The 16,296-nt window shown below is 43.4% G+C and overlaps 1 protein-coding gene across 14 annotated transcripts in view; it reads left to right on the top strand.

Moving 5' to 3' along the window:
• Window positions 1–660: 660 nt before the first annotated feature.
• Window positions 661–16,296, top strand: part of SFMBT1 (Scm like with four mbt domains 1) — a 121,699-nt gene continuing 106,063 nt past the window's right edge. For 2 of the 14 annotated variants that reach the window (XM_070776513.1, XM_070776501.1), the window contains exons 1-2: window positions 1,329–1,467; window positions 12,059–12,130. The gene's annotated coding sequence lies outside the window, so the exon portion shown is untranslated. The other 12 variants (XM_070776503.1, XM_070776505.1, XM_070776511.1 and 9 more) reach the window with 12 other exon arrangements.

The raw sequence follows: 16,296 nt of genomic DNA on the forward strand, positions 1-16,296 counted from the left end.
TCATATTGTCTCTTCAGTGGCATTAAAAAAAAAAAATCTAGATTCAAATCTAGCCAGTGGTGTGACTTTGAGCAACATTGTCTGTGAAGTAGGGTAATATTTCCCAGCGCAGTGGCTGAGGTCATTGGGAAGTGACTTGAGCCGCATTCGGCACCCTAGACCTCCTTCTTGCTGTGGGGGCGCCTCTTCCTTTCTGAAAGACAGCAATCATCAGAGCCCTGTCAGAGACCTCCTCCCAGGGCCCGCAGGGAACTCTACAAAGCAGGTGGGGATCCGGGTGTCTCACTGGCACCTGCCCTCGCTGGGGAAGGGGCGAGCTCGGGGAACACAATCGCCTGTGTGCACCTCGGGTTTCGGGGCCGGCTTGTAGCCACCTTCGAACTTCTGTCCCAGCCCGGGGCCCCCTGCTCTCCCGCCGGAATTCGGCAGCCGTCTTGTGCCCCCTCGCTGGGGCCCCCGAGCGACAGGAAAACTAGGATTTACAGGGTGCCTCCTGCGGAAGCCCGGAGACACCCGGTGCGCCGGGGGCCCAGGGTCTGACTTCGCAGACAGGGGGCACTTGGGTGCTTTCCAGATCTCACGGGAAGGTCCCCGACGTGGGCCTGGCGGACGGACGCAGCCCTCTCCCGCGGCGACACGCGCCGATCTAGCATCCAGTTGTCGCTCTGTCCGTTCCTCCGCTAATGCCATCTTGCTGGAGGCGGTCACATGCAGACGACAGCATCGCGCTTCACCTCGGACGCCAAAAACGATACCAGGACGCCACCAAGTTCGCTGGACTCCGTCCTCAACCCGAGGTGAGGCGCAGGGGCTCTTCCCTCGTGGGTCGGAGCAGGGACTCGGTTGGCGCTGGGTCCCTGGGGCGCGCCTTCCCGTCGGGGCCAGTCCGCGCCAGCCTGCAACGCCGTCGGAGATGGGGACGCAGCCGTTAGCTCTGCGCCACGGCCTCGAGGTGTCAGCTGTAAGTTGTGGGCTGGGGGCATGAGGGGCCGGGGCGGCTGCCGCCGCGGGTCCCCCAGGACCCCCGTCTGCTGCCGCCTCGTCTCCCGTACTGACCCAGCTGGGCCGGAAGACGATCGAGCTAGCCCGGAGAGGCCCGGCAGGGGGGCGCCACGCGCGCCGCGCGAGGGGCGCGGGCTGCCGGGAGGAGCGCGGAATGGGGGGGGGGGGGGGGGCGCGGGCGCATGCGCCCTGCGCCCGTGCCATATTGGAATGAGTCGGAGCGCGGAGCGCCGCCGCCGCCGCCGCCTCCGCCGGAGCGCGGGTGGAGGGGGGCGGGGAGAGCTGCCGGCCGCCCCGCTCCGCGGAGCCCAGCAGGAAGGAGGGCGCGAGCGGGCAAGCGCGGGCGGCGCGAGCGGAAAAAGCTTCCGCGCGGGGGGACGAAAAGAAGGAAAGAAAGAAAGAAAACGAGCGCGAGAAGGGAAAAGCAAGCGATTGAGCGAGGGCGCGCGCGAAAACTCCCGGCAGGTAAAAAAGCGGGGCCGCCGGCTGGGCCTTCCCGCGCGGCGGCCTGAAGGGGCGGCGGCAGCGCCGGGGCGGTGGACCGCGCGGCGGCCCCCTCGAGGCGGCCGCGCAACTTTGCCAACGAAAATCCACCGGGAGCCGGAGGGCGGCGGGCGCGCGGGCTGAGGCGCCAACGGGCGGCGGCGGCACGTTGGGGGCGGGGGCGGGGCGCGGGGGTGGCGGGGGGGGGGGAGCGCGGCGGCCGCGCGCGGCCTGGCGCGGCCCCGCGCGGCTGCCGGCCGGGCGGTAGGAGCGCGCCTGGGCGCCTCGCTGAGGCGGCGGCGGCCGGCAGTCCCGGGCGGGCTCGCGCGGCGCGCGGCAACCCCAGGGCGTGAAAGGAAAGTGGCCGGGCGGCGGTACCGCGGGCGCCCAAGTTCCCCGGCGCGCTGGGCCCCTGGCGCGCCCCTCCCCGCGCGTCCCGCGCTCCCGCCCGCCGAGCCCCCGCGGACCCGCCCCCCGGGCTCGCTCCGGGCCCGGGGCGCGAACCCGCAGCAGGACCCGGGGACGCGCCGCCCGCGCGGCGATCTGAACTTCCCTGGGCCGAAGCGGCCGCGGCGCGATGGCTGAGCGTCTAGCGGCCGCCGCAACCGGTTGCTTCGGGCCAGCGTATCGGAGTGTGCCGGGCCTCCCCAGCGCCGATCGAGCGGGCCGTGGGCTCGCCGGGAACGCGCTGCCCGACCCCAGGCGGACCTGCCGCTCCAGAGGTCCGTGACCGTTTCGATTTCTGTTCTTAAAGTCTCGTTTTGGACCCTGAAAAGGAGACTGGAGAGGCGAGCCGAGTGTCCTGAGAAGGCAGGCCTGCTTTGTGGGGAGCAGAAACGCCTTGTGAGAACGGAGATACATTCCCGCGGAAAGGATGTATGTTAAGTTTTTCACAAAATGTCAGCTGCTCACTGGGGTCTAAAACTGAGCCGTAAAGGACAGGTCACCTGCACGTCTTGTTATACACCGGCAGTGGGGTAGGACACCCTTGCCAAGGACAGGCTTTTTATTTAGTGGGGGATATTCCCAGCGGGTCTCTCAAAGCCATGCGGGTGGACTGCCCCGAGCGAGGTTTCGTGAGCCCTACTTAGTCCTGAGAACCAAGAAACCATCAAAAAGATTGGAAAGGTAATAAGATGGATTTTATCAAACCCTGCAATGCCTTCTTCTCTGGAACCACATTTTTAAGATGTCACACTTGATTGCATCGCAAGTAAAATGCCTGAAAACGTACTTGTTCGTTTGTCGACTGTCTTGAGATGAGGAAGGAAGATGAGTGTACTCTTGAGTACACTTTGGGGCCTGTTGGCCTGGTATTTTAAGGTATGTAGAATCTTTCTAGGCCACAGGTAGATTCGGAGTTGAGATTTGTTTACAATGTCAGAAAAGTAACGGCTTGGTGGAAACGGGAGTGGCCCCAGATCAGGAAACAATTTTGTTACTACTCTTGTCATTGACTACTGCCTTATCTTGGGTAAGTTTCTTTACAGATTTGTTTTTGTTTCTTTGCAAAATTAGTGGATGAATAGATGATCATTGTGCGTCCTTTCAGTTCTGAAATTTGGTGACTTTCTAAAGAGAAAGATTAAAAAAATTTAGGTTTGTACTTTGAAAGGTTCTACAAAGAAGTGCTCACAACCTGCATCTCTATTAAAATACATTCAGAAAAAAATACCTTGAGAGTTGTATCTTGGATGATTTTATATAACATTGTCTGGAAAGATAGTTACAAATGCATTTTAATATGTTTTAAAATTATATATTTATTCATTTATTTATTGAAGCCTAATTTATAATAAGATCTCAATTTATGTACATAGAGTTCAGTGACTTTTTCATATGTATATGCACTGGTAGCTACACTCAGATCAAGATATAGAGCATTTTTAGCTTCCCAAAGGGCTCTTTCTACATTTCTCCTTTTCAGTTAACACTTTCCCTCCCCCAGGGTGACACTGTACTGACTTCTATCACCACTGGTGAGTTTTGCTTTACAGCACAACCCTTTTTGGGGTGAATGGGGGTAATATTAGTAAACTGAAAAACAACACATCTGTTAACTGGAGTTAGGGTCATGGTCATTTTCTCCATGATCCTCATGCTTTTTATAACAATTTTTACATTTTTATACTATTTAAAATGACTAAAATTTCTGACCTGGGAGACCTCTTAGTCAGAAGGTCACTTTTTAGTTGAGGCAGTACTGTGCACGTTGGGATCTGTGGTTCCGGGAGTCCTTGTGAACACGGGCCCTGTATCAATCTGCTACTTCCCGTTTTTGGAATGCAGATATATTTGCAGACAGTAGGTTTAAAGGATGAATCATGAACTTTTCCCACAAGTCAGGTTTAAGTGTCAGTAGATGAATCAGTTCCTTAAAGCCTAGAATTTGCTGAGAAAATTAAATGAAAATTGATTTTTTAAAAGTTCATTGAATTAAAGAATGTGGGCATAAAGCTTTAACAACCTTTTAAATGACAGCAGTTAACTTGATTTATATATGCAAGATATTCCCCTGGTTTGTCAGATCATTAAAACTCTAGCAGTGAAAGCAAAAACAAAAGATAACTAAAAATTATGTCAGGTGGTTTTTAATTTTTGTTTGGTTTTTGCTTTTTGTGTTAGACCTAGGAAGTTGGGCCTTTTATGTTTCCCACTAAAGCAAGAACTTCAGCAATTTACTTATCTTTCCCAAATGCCTTTTAGTATATTCTTGTACCCTTTCTTATTTCTGTTGCTAAAGGAGAGGAGGTAGAGGTTGTAACTGAATTCTTGTTAGTTCTCAGGAAGGTCTATGTTTTTTACTGCAAGGCTGTAGCAAGTTGAGAACTAAGTCCTGTGGTAGGGATGCATAGGGCATAGTCCACGAAGTTCAAAGGTTTTATTTTGTGAGATGATTCTGCTGAATAATTCTGTTTTTCTGTGACTGAGTCAGACAGTTGGCCAAAAACTAAGCTGAATTTGCTACCCTAAGATTCATAGCATCATTAGCAAAGAAAGTAATTTATCACTTAGTTATTATTGATCCACCCTTTTTTCTCCTTTCTTCCTTCCTCCCTCCCTTTTTTTGGTGGCTCTTTTTAGATTTCCTGGCTTTTGCACTATCAGATATTTAACTTAAAATTTGTTAAATTTTTGAGCGATGTAACTAAAGAGGTACAAAATGAGAAAACATTAAAGTGAATTCCGTCTTTGCTATTTATTGTTCTGTAAACTCTGATTTTTCTCTTTAAAAGTGCTTTTCTTGCCTATAATCTTGCTGCTTCTCTAGGGTACTTTTGCTTTCACAGTGGTAACTAGACTGGTCTTTACTATAGAATGATGATATAGAAGCTGCTGTCTTTTGACTCTCTGAAGTCTGTAGAAAAGCTGAATTGTCCAAACTTCATTGGCCTTTTTATTATGACTTCATGTCAGTGAAGTGAAGTTGCTCAGTCGTGTCTGACTCTTTGCGACCCCCATGGACTGTAACCTACCAGGCTCCGTGGTCCATGGGATTTTCCAGGCAAGAATACTGGAGTGGGCTGCCGTTTCCTTCTCCAGGGGATCTTCCCAACCCAGGGATCGAACCCAGGTCTCCTGCATTGCAGACAGACGCTTTACCGTCTGAGCCACTAGGGAAGCCCGACTTGCTGTCATGTTCACATTAAATAAAGGAATACATCCAGAAAGCAGAAGACGTAAGGCAGACACTGTAAATTCTAAATATTTTTTATTAAAGCTTTTCTCTCTTGTAAATTCTTAAAACTTTTCTTTCTGGAATTATTTGACTGTTACCCAATGCTTCAGAATAATTTAAGTGAGAATGAAAAGACATGTAATCAGTAAATGGTATAACTTTCTTATGGGAGAGTACTTTTATTTCTGTAAATAGACTTTATTTTCTAACTAGAATGTTTTGTAATTGAAAAAAATATTTCTTTTTGTACATAGTTGTTAAATGGGTGAAGCTCTCTGGGGATTTTGGTTACCTGGAAGATTTTGAACCATTAGACTTCAGGGAGTGGGATTTTGGTATGACTCTATACTTCTTCAAATGGAATTGGCAAATAATTAAACATTGGAAAATATTTAAAATAGAAAGGATGTGGTCAGGTTGTTACAAGTTCATTTTTAAGCTTTACAGAGGTGGGAGAGAGGATAAGAAGGCAGGTTATTAAAAGAAAAATTATGACTTTCCTGTAGAGGTTTTAACACATTTGATTGTAAACCTTTGCCTGTTGCTCAAAGGTACCTAAAGATTTGTAATTATTTTCTAGTCTCTTTTACTTAAGAGGATGTTTATAAATTTATTCAGCTCTCTGTATTTTTAAAATATTTTATATACATATATATCTTCATTTTTACTTATTTGGCTGCACTGAGTCTTAGTTTGGGCATGTGTACTCATAATTGTGGCATGTGGGATCTAGTTCTTTGACCAGAGATGGAACCCGGACCTCCTGCATTGGGAGTGGAGTCTTAGCCAAAGACTGCCAGGGAAGACTGCCTCTCTTTGTCTTTAGATCATTGCTCAGGGGCATCATTAAAAAAATGTTGTCTATATATTATCCTAAAGGTATTAGGTCCCTGCTGACTTCATGGTTTGATGGTTGAGTAACTTCAGAGCCAAGCACTGTGGATAAATACTGCATGGTGGCATTTCTAACATGGTGTATGTCCTGCATGCAGGTTCCTTTCTGACTTTTTTACGTAATCTGGAGAAAGGTTAATTACTAGACTGATTTGGGGTGGATCGGGCAGTTGACAGTTACCTGCTTGGTCTGGGAAAGTTAGTTCTGGGATGAGATGACATTTGGAGAGGGTCTTAGATGAGAGATGGAGGGTGGTTTGTCAGCAGTTACAAGTACAGGATGATTGTTTCTGGAATGACAACATGAGAGGACTGAGAAATTTAGTAATCATTAAAATACCTGAAGAATTTTTCCTGCTGAAAAATTAAGTTTAACGTGTTAACCAGCAAGTACTTCGATTTGAATTCCAAATTACTATATTTTTCCAGAATAGTTTTTATTTGATGTGGCTGCTATGTAATATTTGCTCAGTGGTAAGGCCACCTGTGAGTTATCACTAATTTTCCATGTTAATTTCATGTTCATTCGGTATCCAGACTAGTGCTTTCTTGTCTCAGTTTTTGCTAGTGTTCTTTCTTGTTTGAAAAAACAAGAATTTTCTTGTTTTTGAAAAAAATGTTTTTTCATGTTTCTTGAAAAAACATGCATTTTCCGTGTTAAACATAGTGTATGTTACTTTGGAATCATAATTTTAAGCCACTTTGGCTTATTTTTACTCATATCATTATAAAATAACCTTGGGGTGATCAATGATTACACAGATGCACTGACTATATCATTTCTAGAACACAGTAATTAATAAGGAAGCAAACTTACATTAATTTAAAAATATTTAATTTTGTAAGTTGTGATAAAATATACACAACATAAAATTTGCCATTTTAATGGGTACAATTAAGTGGCATTAAGAACATTCACAGTGTTGTGCAGTGGTCACCACTGTCCATTTTGGCAACTTTTTCATCTTCCCAAACTGAAAGTCTGTATTATTGACAATAATTCCCCATTCCTGCCTCCCTGCAGCCCCTGGTGACCAGCGTTCTGCTTCTGCCTCTGTGAATTTGACCGTCTGGCTATCTCATATAGGTGGAATTTTACAGTATCTGTCTTCTTGTGAGTGGTTTATTTCATTGTAGCGTAGTGTCCTCAAGGGTCATCTGTGTTGTAATACATGTATCAGAATTTCCTTTTGACAAAATACATTTCCACAGCAGGTAAAATAGGTCCTGGAACCCTGTATATGAGGGCTTGTTACCTCCTTTGGAGGAACTTGGTAGGTGCCAGCAGAACTGTGAGAACCAGGTACCTTTTCCTTAGATATAGTTCTGACATACATGGTTATTGGAAGGAGAGGGATGGAAGCAGAATATGATGACAGGGAAAGTGTAAAGCAAAGGTTGCTACAGTCTTGGATTTCATTTGGATGAGGACAGAGCTTTGTGGGTCTTCGTATACCCCCTTACTGTGTAGTCACTGATGTTCACAGTGTTGGTCTGAGTCAAGTGTTTGGTCCAGAACAGTTAACCAAAAGAGTTTATGCATTCTAAAGTTGTAAATAAGCCTTTGAGTATCTGAGAGGCATGATTATTCTGTGACTCATTCCCTAGCTGTTCTGGTTAGTTGAGGTTTTAACTGTATTTCAGTCTCATTTCTGTATTAATGGAAAACTAATTGAGTATTTAAAAGAGGCTTAATAGTTTACATAATAATGATACCACATAATTAATGCTCTATATTTTATGTTTTAGCTTTATTGTATTACTGTACCTCTGGATTTGAGAAATACAGATGTCCAGTCATAGAAAGCAAGTTGGGCACAGAGTATGAGTTGAGCAGTTAGCCCTTTCAGAATAGCTAAACAACTGAGCAACTAAACAACAGCCAACATATGTAAGTGTTTTTTAACACACATGTACACCTGTGGCTGATTTATATCAATGTATGGCAAAAACCACCACAATATCATAGAGTAATTAGCCTCCAATTAAAATAAATTAAAAAATTATTGTTTTCTTTACTGTTATTACAATTTTTAATTGATGTGTAGTTGATTTGTTGTGTTAGTTTCACGTGTACAGCAAAGTGATTCAGCTGTATGTGTGTATGTGTATATTCCTTTGCAGATTCTTTTCCATCATAGCTTATTATAAGATACTGAATATAGTTCCTGGGGCTATATACGTCTTTACTGTTATTTTTGATTCCTGTATTAGTAAACATGGGGTGACTTTCCTGAATACTGTTTGTTCCAGGGTGGTGGGGGGACACTTTAGAGCATCTTTTCATCACCCCTCCTCCCCAACTTGCTTCTTGACAAGGAGTGCTTTTGACTATCTTTGTGACAGTGAATGTTATGAAGCCTGATTTTTTTTTTTTTTTTGGTGCTTTAAATAACTGCTCAGTTCTTAAGAAAATCAGAGTGATTAGTTGTTTTCTAGAGTTACACTGTTAGACATAATTTTCTTTAAAAAAAACAATAGGTAGCTGTTTTTTCCAGGAATGTAGTTTCCTTTTGATTACTTTTTGTTTTTATTATTGAGCAAAATGGGCAGGAGTAGGTGATCTAGTAGCTAAACCTAGAAATATGAAAAACTTTGGGTATTTTGTTGTTATCATTTATGGGCTTTCCTGATAGCTCAGTGAAGCCTGCCAGTACAGGAGGCATGGGTTTGATCCCTGGGTATGAAGATTCCCTGGAGAGGAAAATGGCAACCCCACTCCAGTATTCTTGCCTGGGAAATCCCATGCATAGAGGAAACTGGTGGGCTACGGTCCACGCGGTTGCAAAAGAGTTAGCCACAATTTAGCAACGAAGACAACAACAACATGGTCGTTTATGATCGGGGAATTGTGACCCCATGGACTACAGACCCTAGGCTTCCCTGTCCTTCACTATCTCCTGAAGTTAGCTCAGACTCATGTCCATTGAGTCAATGATGCCATCCAACCATCTCATCTTCTTTCACTCCCTTCTTCTCCTGCCCTCAACCTTTCCCAGCATCAGGGTCTTTTCCAATGAGTCGGCTCTTGGCATCAGGTAACCAAAGTATTGGAGCTTCAGCATCAGTCCTTCCAATGAATATTCAGGGTTGATTTCTTTTAGGATTGACTGGTTTGTTCTCCTTGCTGTCCCAGGGATTGAATCCAGGTCTTGTGCATTATAGGCAGGTTCTTTACTGTCTGACCCACCAGGGAAGGGCTTCTTTATTTTTGGCTGTGCTGGTCTTTGTTGGTGTGTAGGCTTTTCTCTAGTTGCAGTGTGCAGGCTCTAGGGTATTGGGCTTTAGTAGTTGCGGCACGTAGGCTCAGTTGCTCTGCAGCACGTGGGATCTTCCCTGATCAGGGATTGAACCTGAGTCTCCTGCATTGGCAGGTGAACCCTTTACCACTGAGCCACCAGGGAAGCCCGAGCATTTCTTAATGTAGGGCTGATGTTCATTACTTTCATTTTGTTTCCATTTTGAAGTTGATTTTAATCCTCAGTCATGGTTCATATTTGCATTTGAAATGTACGAAAGTTTTTATTATTAATACAAGTAATACCACATGCAGACTGGCAAACAGAATCTGCTGTTTGGCGTTACCTGAATCTGGTTTTCCTTAAGGGTTCCTGGGTGAACTGAGAGAAACTTTAAATGACTCTGCTGCCAGTAGTAGCTGTGACAGGGGATGCAGAGAGCTGGAGGGGCTCTTCTGGCCTTGCCTTGTAGGGTGGCTCTCCCTTCTTGCAGTGAATGCTTGAGGGCTCCAGGACTTTTGCAGCCCTGTCCAGGGCTTTGAGGCACAACAGGATTCTGAAAACAGTCTCCTCCCCGCCCACCCCTTGACCTTTACCCTGATTTTGGCTTCCTATTAACTTTGAGAGGAGCTCTTTTGAAAGCAGCTATACTACTGAAATCTCAGGTTCTGTGGTAGTATTCTTTTTCCGCAAGCTCTTTGAGAGGCTTCCCTACTCTCCCTGTCTCATCTTTGACCTTACTTTGACCTCCTTTTCCTCTCAAAGAGTTTCAGCCCCTTTGGGCCTGGACCCATTGTCCAATCTTTTGTTTGCTTCCTGGCCAGTACCCTCTACCCTGGTTCCTTTGCCCTTCTGCAGCTTCTGCTCTCTGGAGCACCACCCCATCAGTCCAGCCTGTGCCCCGTTTGCTGTGGACACACCGCCTGGAATTCAGGGTCTCCTCTTGAAGGGGCCCTATTTGTGGCTGGTTCCACACAGTATTAACTTGAGGCAGACCTTTTTCTTTTTGCCTTCTGCGACCTTTGCAGCTCCTCTGTTGTTCCTCTGTTTGCACCTCCCTTGGGGGATCCCCCCACCTTTCCACTTCATCTAGCCTGTGTGCCCCCCTAAACCTTTCTACTGAGCTTCAGGTCCATATATCCTGTCTCTCTGGGCCTGTCCAGTTTGGAGTTCCGCTGGCCCTTTAATCTATAGGTCCCAAACAATTCCTTAGTCTGCCTTAAAGCTACTCCTCTAGCCGACTCATCTGCCTAGGTCTCTTTTTTTTTACCTTCCTTCTTGGTGATGGTGTCCAATTTTTCTCCTGACAGCTTTTTTTCTCCCCACAGCTTTCCTGTGGAACTGAGCCTTCTTATTGAAAATTACCAACCTTTGACTTAAGAATGTGCTGTTCTGACTTCTTGGTTTTCAGACATTTTTATAAGCTATGGGGCCCTTTGTTAAGTGAAATCTTTCCAGGAGGCCCAGTATGTAAAATAAGAAAAGACTGGAGTTCTGGTGGAAGGGGAATGAAGGGCCAGCATCCTGTCCTGCCACTTAGGCCTCCCCATGCTGCCCTCCTCCTCCTCCGAGGCAGAGCTGGTGTCTGGTTCTCGGCCTCTCTAAGTGGAACTCCCTGCAGTTAGTTGCTCAGGACTGCCTGAGGGTACTCTGCTTGTCCAAAAACCGCTTTATCTGTGCTGCACCCCGCCTCTTTCTCATTGGTTTTATTTTGTGACTGGTAAGTATAAAATTAATGCTGTGATGAAACTTGCCAAGGAAAAGCAGTGCCACTTTGGAAAGTGAAACTAGGTGGTAAAAAGAGCCAGCTCCTTTAAATGCTGAAAACCTCAGAAATGCCCAGGGGTTCCTTTCAACTTCTACAGAAGTGTTTATTGACTCTTATCTTTCTCTAAAGCTGCTCTTCTACAACATGAACATGCAAGTAAACTTAGTTTAGTTTTACTGTTTTTGTTTTGTTCATTTGCCAGTATAGCAGGTTTGTTCAACATATATAACCAAAATGTTAACCATTTGCAGTTAAAAATGTGTTCTGTTGCCTCCAAATGGTTGTCCATCCCCTTTACCCCACCCTTCTCTGATCCATCTGATACACTGTGGACAGATAGCTCTTTCTAAACAAACTTGATTTTATCACATAAATTTATCCCGCTGCCAGCAGGGTAAAGTCCAGGCTCCTCAGGAATGTGCACAGAATCCTTGAGCTTGTCTGGTCACCTGCCCAGCCCAGCCCCCTCTCACACGTGCCCTCCCTCCAGCACTGGCCAGACCCTGGTCCTCCCCACATCCTCTTCTCCGCATGTCCAGTGTGTCCTCCACTAACATACGGCTCCTCAAATGTCAGTCTGGCATATACCAATCTGATACTTCTGGCCCTATTTGACTACTGTAATTATTCTTTTAATATTTTAAAAATTTACTTCAAATTTGGACTTTTTAACTGAAATTTTATAAAGCATTATTACATTTTAGAAATAAAAATAATGAAATACAAGTAATAATAAATTAATCATTTTATTAAAATACATTCCTTCAGTAAGTTTCTCTTGTCTCTTCTCTTTTTGGCTGCACCACGCAGCTTATGGGGGCTCAGTTCCCCGACCAGGGATTGACTCTGGATCCTGGCAGTGAAAACCCAAAACCATAATTACTAGGCCACCAGGGTTCTCCGAAAGTTCCCAACTAAACCTTTTATACTTAAAACTTTTAAAAACTGTGTACTTCTTAATAGATGATATTAAGGAATTTTTTTTTTTTTTAGGTATGATAATGACATTGTGACTATATATGAGAATGTCCTTTTTCTTGGGAGAATCAAACTGAAGAGTTAAAGGTGAGGTATCATGATGTTTCAGCACTTTTAAATGGCTCATAAAATATGTATATGTGTAATACGTGCACATATATATGGAAATATATATGCAAATACATATGCACATATATATGGAAAAATACAGCAAATCAGGAAAATTTTAATAACTTTTGAATCTAAGTGGAGAGAATTTGGAATTTTTTCAAAATCTCTGTGTTTGAAAATTTCGATAAAAGCTTGTCTTGGTTTAAGTATAAAAATGGCTTCAAAAGCTGCAAAAAAAGATTAACCCCAGTACACAGTGGGTAACACACATGCACACACACACACACATACATACATACATACATACATACATATCCACGGAGAGCACAGACCCATTTGTTGAAGTGACATTTAGACTACTGTGTTTTCAATGTTGTGGGAAAACCAAATGCTAGTGAAGGGTTTTCTAAATAACTTTTAAAATTGAGGTATAATTGATATATACAGCATTACATTAGTTTTAAGTATACAACTGATCATTTGATATTTGTATATATTGTAAAATGATCACAGTATGTCTAGTTAACATCTGTCACCATATCTAGTTACAAAATTTTTTTCTTATGACTTTTAGATACACTCTGATGACTTTTAGATACTTTCAAATGTGCAATATAATATTAACTATAGTCATTGTGCTATACATTACATCTCCATGACTTACAACTAGAAGTTTGTACCTTTGAAGTTCCTAACAAATCGTGTGTAAGCAATACCTGTGAAGTAGCAGTTGCATATTTTCTATGTTAACTCTTTTTTTCCCCATTCCACCTTAATGATGCTATATAAATTCTTTAAAAGAAAGTCTTCAGCAGCCCCTAAATTTTCTCACGTTCCAGCAGGGGTTTTGTTGTGTCTAGGGGACGACACTAAGGAGATTTCTTGTTTGTCCTGTAAGACTCAAGTTTCCTGTGGAGTTTTCCTTCCTGGACGCCTCCAAGCCAGGTTAACTACCCTTTGCCCTGGGCATTCAGCCTTCTGCATATTCTCCTCTTGTGAATGTTATAAATGTAATTACTTGTTCAGTGTCTGTACCAGATTGAGAGCTGACTGTGAGAGACCTTGTTATTCCTCATTGGTACCCTGGATACAACATAGCAGAGTAGACAGTAGATACATTATAGCTGAGGAAAGGCATGGAGGCAAAACTGCAGCAGCACCATTTGTAGCTTTGTTTCTACTCCAAAATGTATTATATTCTAAACAAAAGCTATGATGTTTAATCAGATCTGATGTAGTGACTCCTTGGTTTAAAGCCTGCCATTGGCTTTCTATAGCAATTACAGTAAAATCCAAACTTCTCTTGTGGTCTGTAATACCCTTTGCAATTTGTTCCTTGCCCACCTCTGCCACTTTTCTGCCTGCTTTTCCGCAATCCGCTGTGCATCTTTTCTGTCCCTCCAAGTACAGCAAAGTTTGTTACATTTAGTTCCTTTTCATCAGAGGGGTTAGCTCAGTCATGAACCCTTCCCTCAACATCCTTACCTCCACTCCCCTGGCTTTCCTGTCTCTTTACTGCTTGCTTTTCTTCATGGTGCTTATCACTTAATGAAATTATCTTACTTTCAGTTCACTTTAATACTTAAATTAAAAAATTTAATTTATCATTGACTGCTTTAAAGTCACAAGGTAGAGAACATTAAAACCTACTCCAGGACTGTTTCTCCTTGTTGTTCCTTGTGGGAAAACCAAACAGGGCACTAATGCACTGTTCTTGTGTTTACTGTTGTCAACTCCGTGAAGATAGGAACCAGTTCCTTTAATCAGCATGGCATCCCTGTACTAAGAATGGTGCATAGCAAATATGTGTATGTTGAGTGGAGGTGTGAATAAACAACCAGCTTGTAAATGATCTAAGAAAAAAAGTTTTTTTTTAAACTCCAGAGATTTGGGGGCAGTGTTATAGTTTAGTTCTGCCTGTTCTGAATTTTTTTATAAGAAGTCAATACTTTGTCATATTTTGCTGCCTGGAGTGCCTGTTTATTTTTCTAGGTGAGCGTAATTCCTTTTTTCTTCAACTTCTTTTTTTTTTTTTTTTTAAATCACATTAACTTATAACTTCACTTTTTTGAGGATAACTGCTCATCTTTAGATCTTCAACAAACGCATTCCTTTTCTTAAAAAATAATTTTATTTATTTTTGACTGTGCTGGGTCTTCATTGCTGCTTGGGACTTTTCTTTAGTTGTGATGAGCAGGGGGCTACTCTCTAGTTGTCGTACTTGGACTTCTCATTCCGGTGGCTTCTCTTTTTGCAGAGATCAGGTTCTATGGTGTGCCTGTGTGTATGCTCAGTCGCTTCAGTTGTGTCTGGCTCTTTGCAACCCTATGGATTGTGGCCTGCCAGGCTCCTCTGTCCGTGGGATTCTCCTGCAAGAATTCTGGAGTGGGTTCCCATTCCCTTCTCCAGGAGATCTTCCCTGACCCAGGGATCAAAGCTGCATCTCCTATGTCTCCTGCATTGGCAGGTGGGTTGTCAACCACTTAGCCACCAGGGAAGCTGGTGGAAGCCCTTACAAATGCATTTCTATTAGTAAACATCAAATTGAAGGGCATTAGCTCCAGTCATTTGCTCTTCTTTTCATGAAAGTAGTTCCAAAGAGGCAGTTACCAGTCTGGTTTTTTATGGGCATGGGACAGGGCAATTCTACTTTCTTTGCCCTCATGTTCCTCGTGAGAACCTGTTATTTGCAGGTGTATGAGGCCCAGGTTGATCTGCAGAATAAAATCCAGTGAATCCACTGTCCTCCCACCATTGTTAATTGAATCGACGTTCTTATTGTGGTGGGAGTGCAGATGAAGATGTATCTGGATGGGAATGGGGGTCCCTGAGAACAGGGGAGGCATCCACAGAAGGGAAATAGGGTTGACCAGACTTAGACTTTGCCTATAATCCCTCCCACCCCCTCCTCAGTCCTGTTTGGAAATGGAAAAGTTTTGGAAATTTTGAAGCTATGGAGGAAAAGAAGCCCTCTAGTTCTTAATTAAAAATTTTTTTAAACAAATTTTTAAATTAAAAGTTTCTTTGTTGTTGTTTAATATATTTTGTTTGATATATTTTGATATATTTTGTCCTGCTTCCATGCACAAACGAAAATGAGTTAGTATTCTAGTTTTTTACTCAATTGATTTTTGGCGAGAGTTTAGAAAATTTGGACTCTCAGGTAATCCTGAAGTTAGAAACAAAAACATATTTTGTAAAACTGGTTACTCATATTATAATTAGTATGTGATACTAACATATAAAATGTAACAATTTTAGTTGCAGATTTATTAGTATATTTGAATCATTTAAACTTGGATTACTGTGGCACCAAACATGTAAGCGATTTTTCCATCTTGGTTTGAGGAGAACGTATACATTCTTTTAGCATGGTGGCAAACAGTTGAAAGTTACTATGGGTAAAATGGACCTTTTCCTATACCACTCTTCCACCAACACATTTTACTGAGCTCAAATTTTGTCACAAATAATTTAGAAATAGGTAAGAAAAATGAGATGGCTTTTAATAGGCATCACTTTTTCTTGCATTGCTCTATTTTTATCAAATCATAAACTTAAGTATCAATGCTTAATCTTTTTTTTTTTTTTTTTTGGCTATGCCGCATGGCTTGTGGGATCTTAGTTTCCCAACCAGGGATCAAACCTGCGTGCGCTCCATGCAGTGAAGCCCCGAGTGCTAACCACTGAACCACCAAGGAAGACCCCTGGTCCCTTCTGGAGGTCACTGTTATTCCTAGTTTTTTTTGTTTTCTGCCAGAAAAATTCTATTTGTATAAAGATACATATTTCCCCACCCACTTAAAAAATCAGTTGATAGTGCACTTTTCATTTAAAATATCTTGGATATATCAAAGTACACAGCAGTGTGCTTTGTTCTTTTAGTGATTGCCTAGTAATGTGTTTATACAGATGCACCGTAATTTATTCAAACAGTTCTCTGTATACTTTTGGGTTATTTCCATTTTTTTATGCTATAAACAGCGTTGTGCACTAATGATAACTGAATTTGCTTGGATTAAGACAGCTTTCTAATACTGAAAGCATTTTTTCCCCCTGAGTTCGAGTATTTGTATAAATACTGTTGACCAGCACTGGGTGTGGTAGAGTAAGGGGAGCTGGAGGTGAAGTCCTTGCCACCC

The sequence above is a fragment of the Bos indicus genome, chromosome 22, assembly GCF_029378745.1.
Source record: "Bos indicus isolate NIAB-ARS_2022 breed Sahiwal x Tharparkar chromosome 22, NIAB-ARS_B.indTharparkar_mat_pri_1.0, whole genome shotgun sequence".
Classification (NCBI taxonomy): Eukaryota; Metazoa; Chordata; class Mammalia; order Artiodactyla; family Bovidae; genus Bos; species Bos indicus.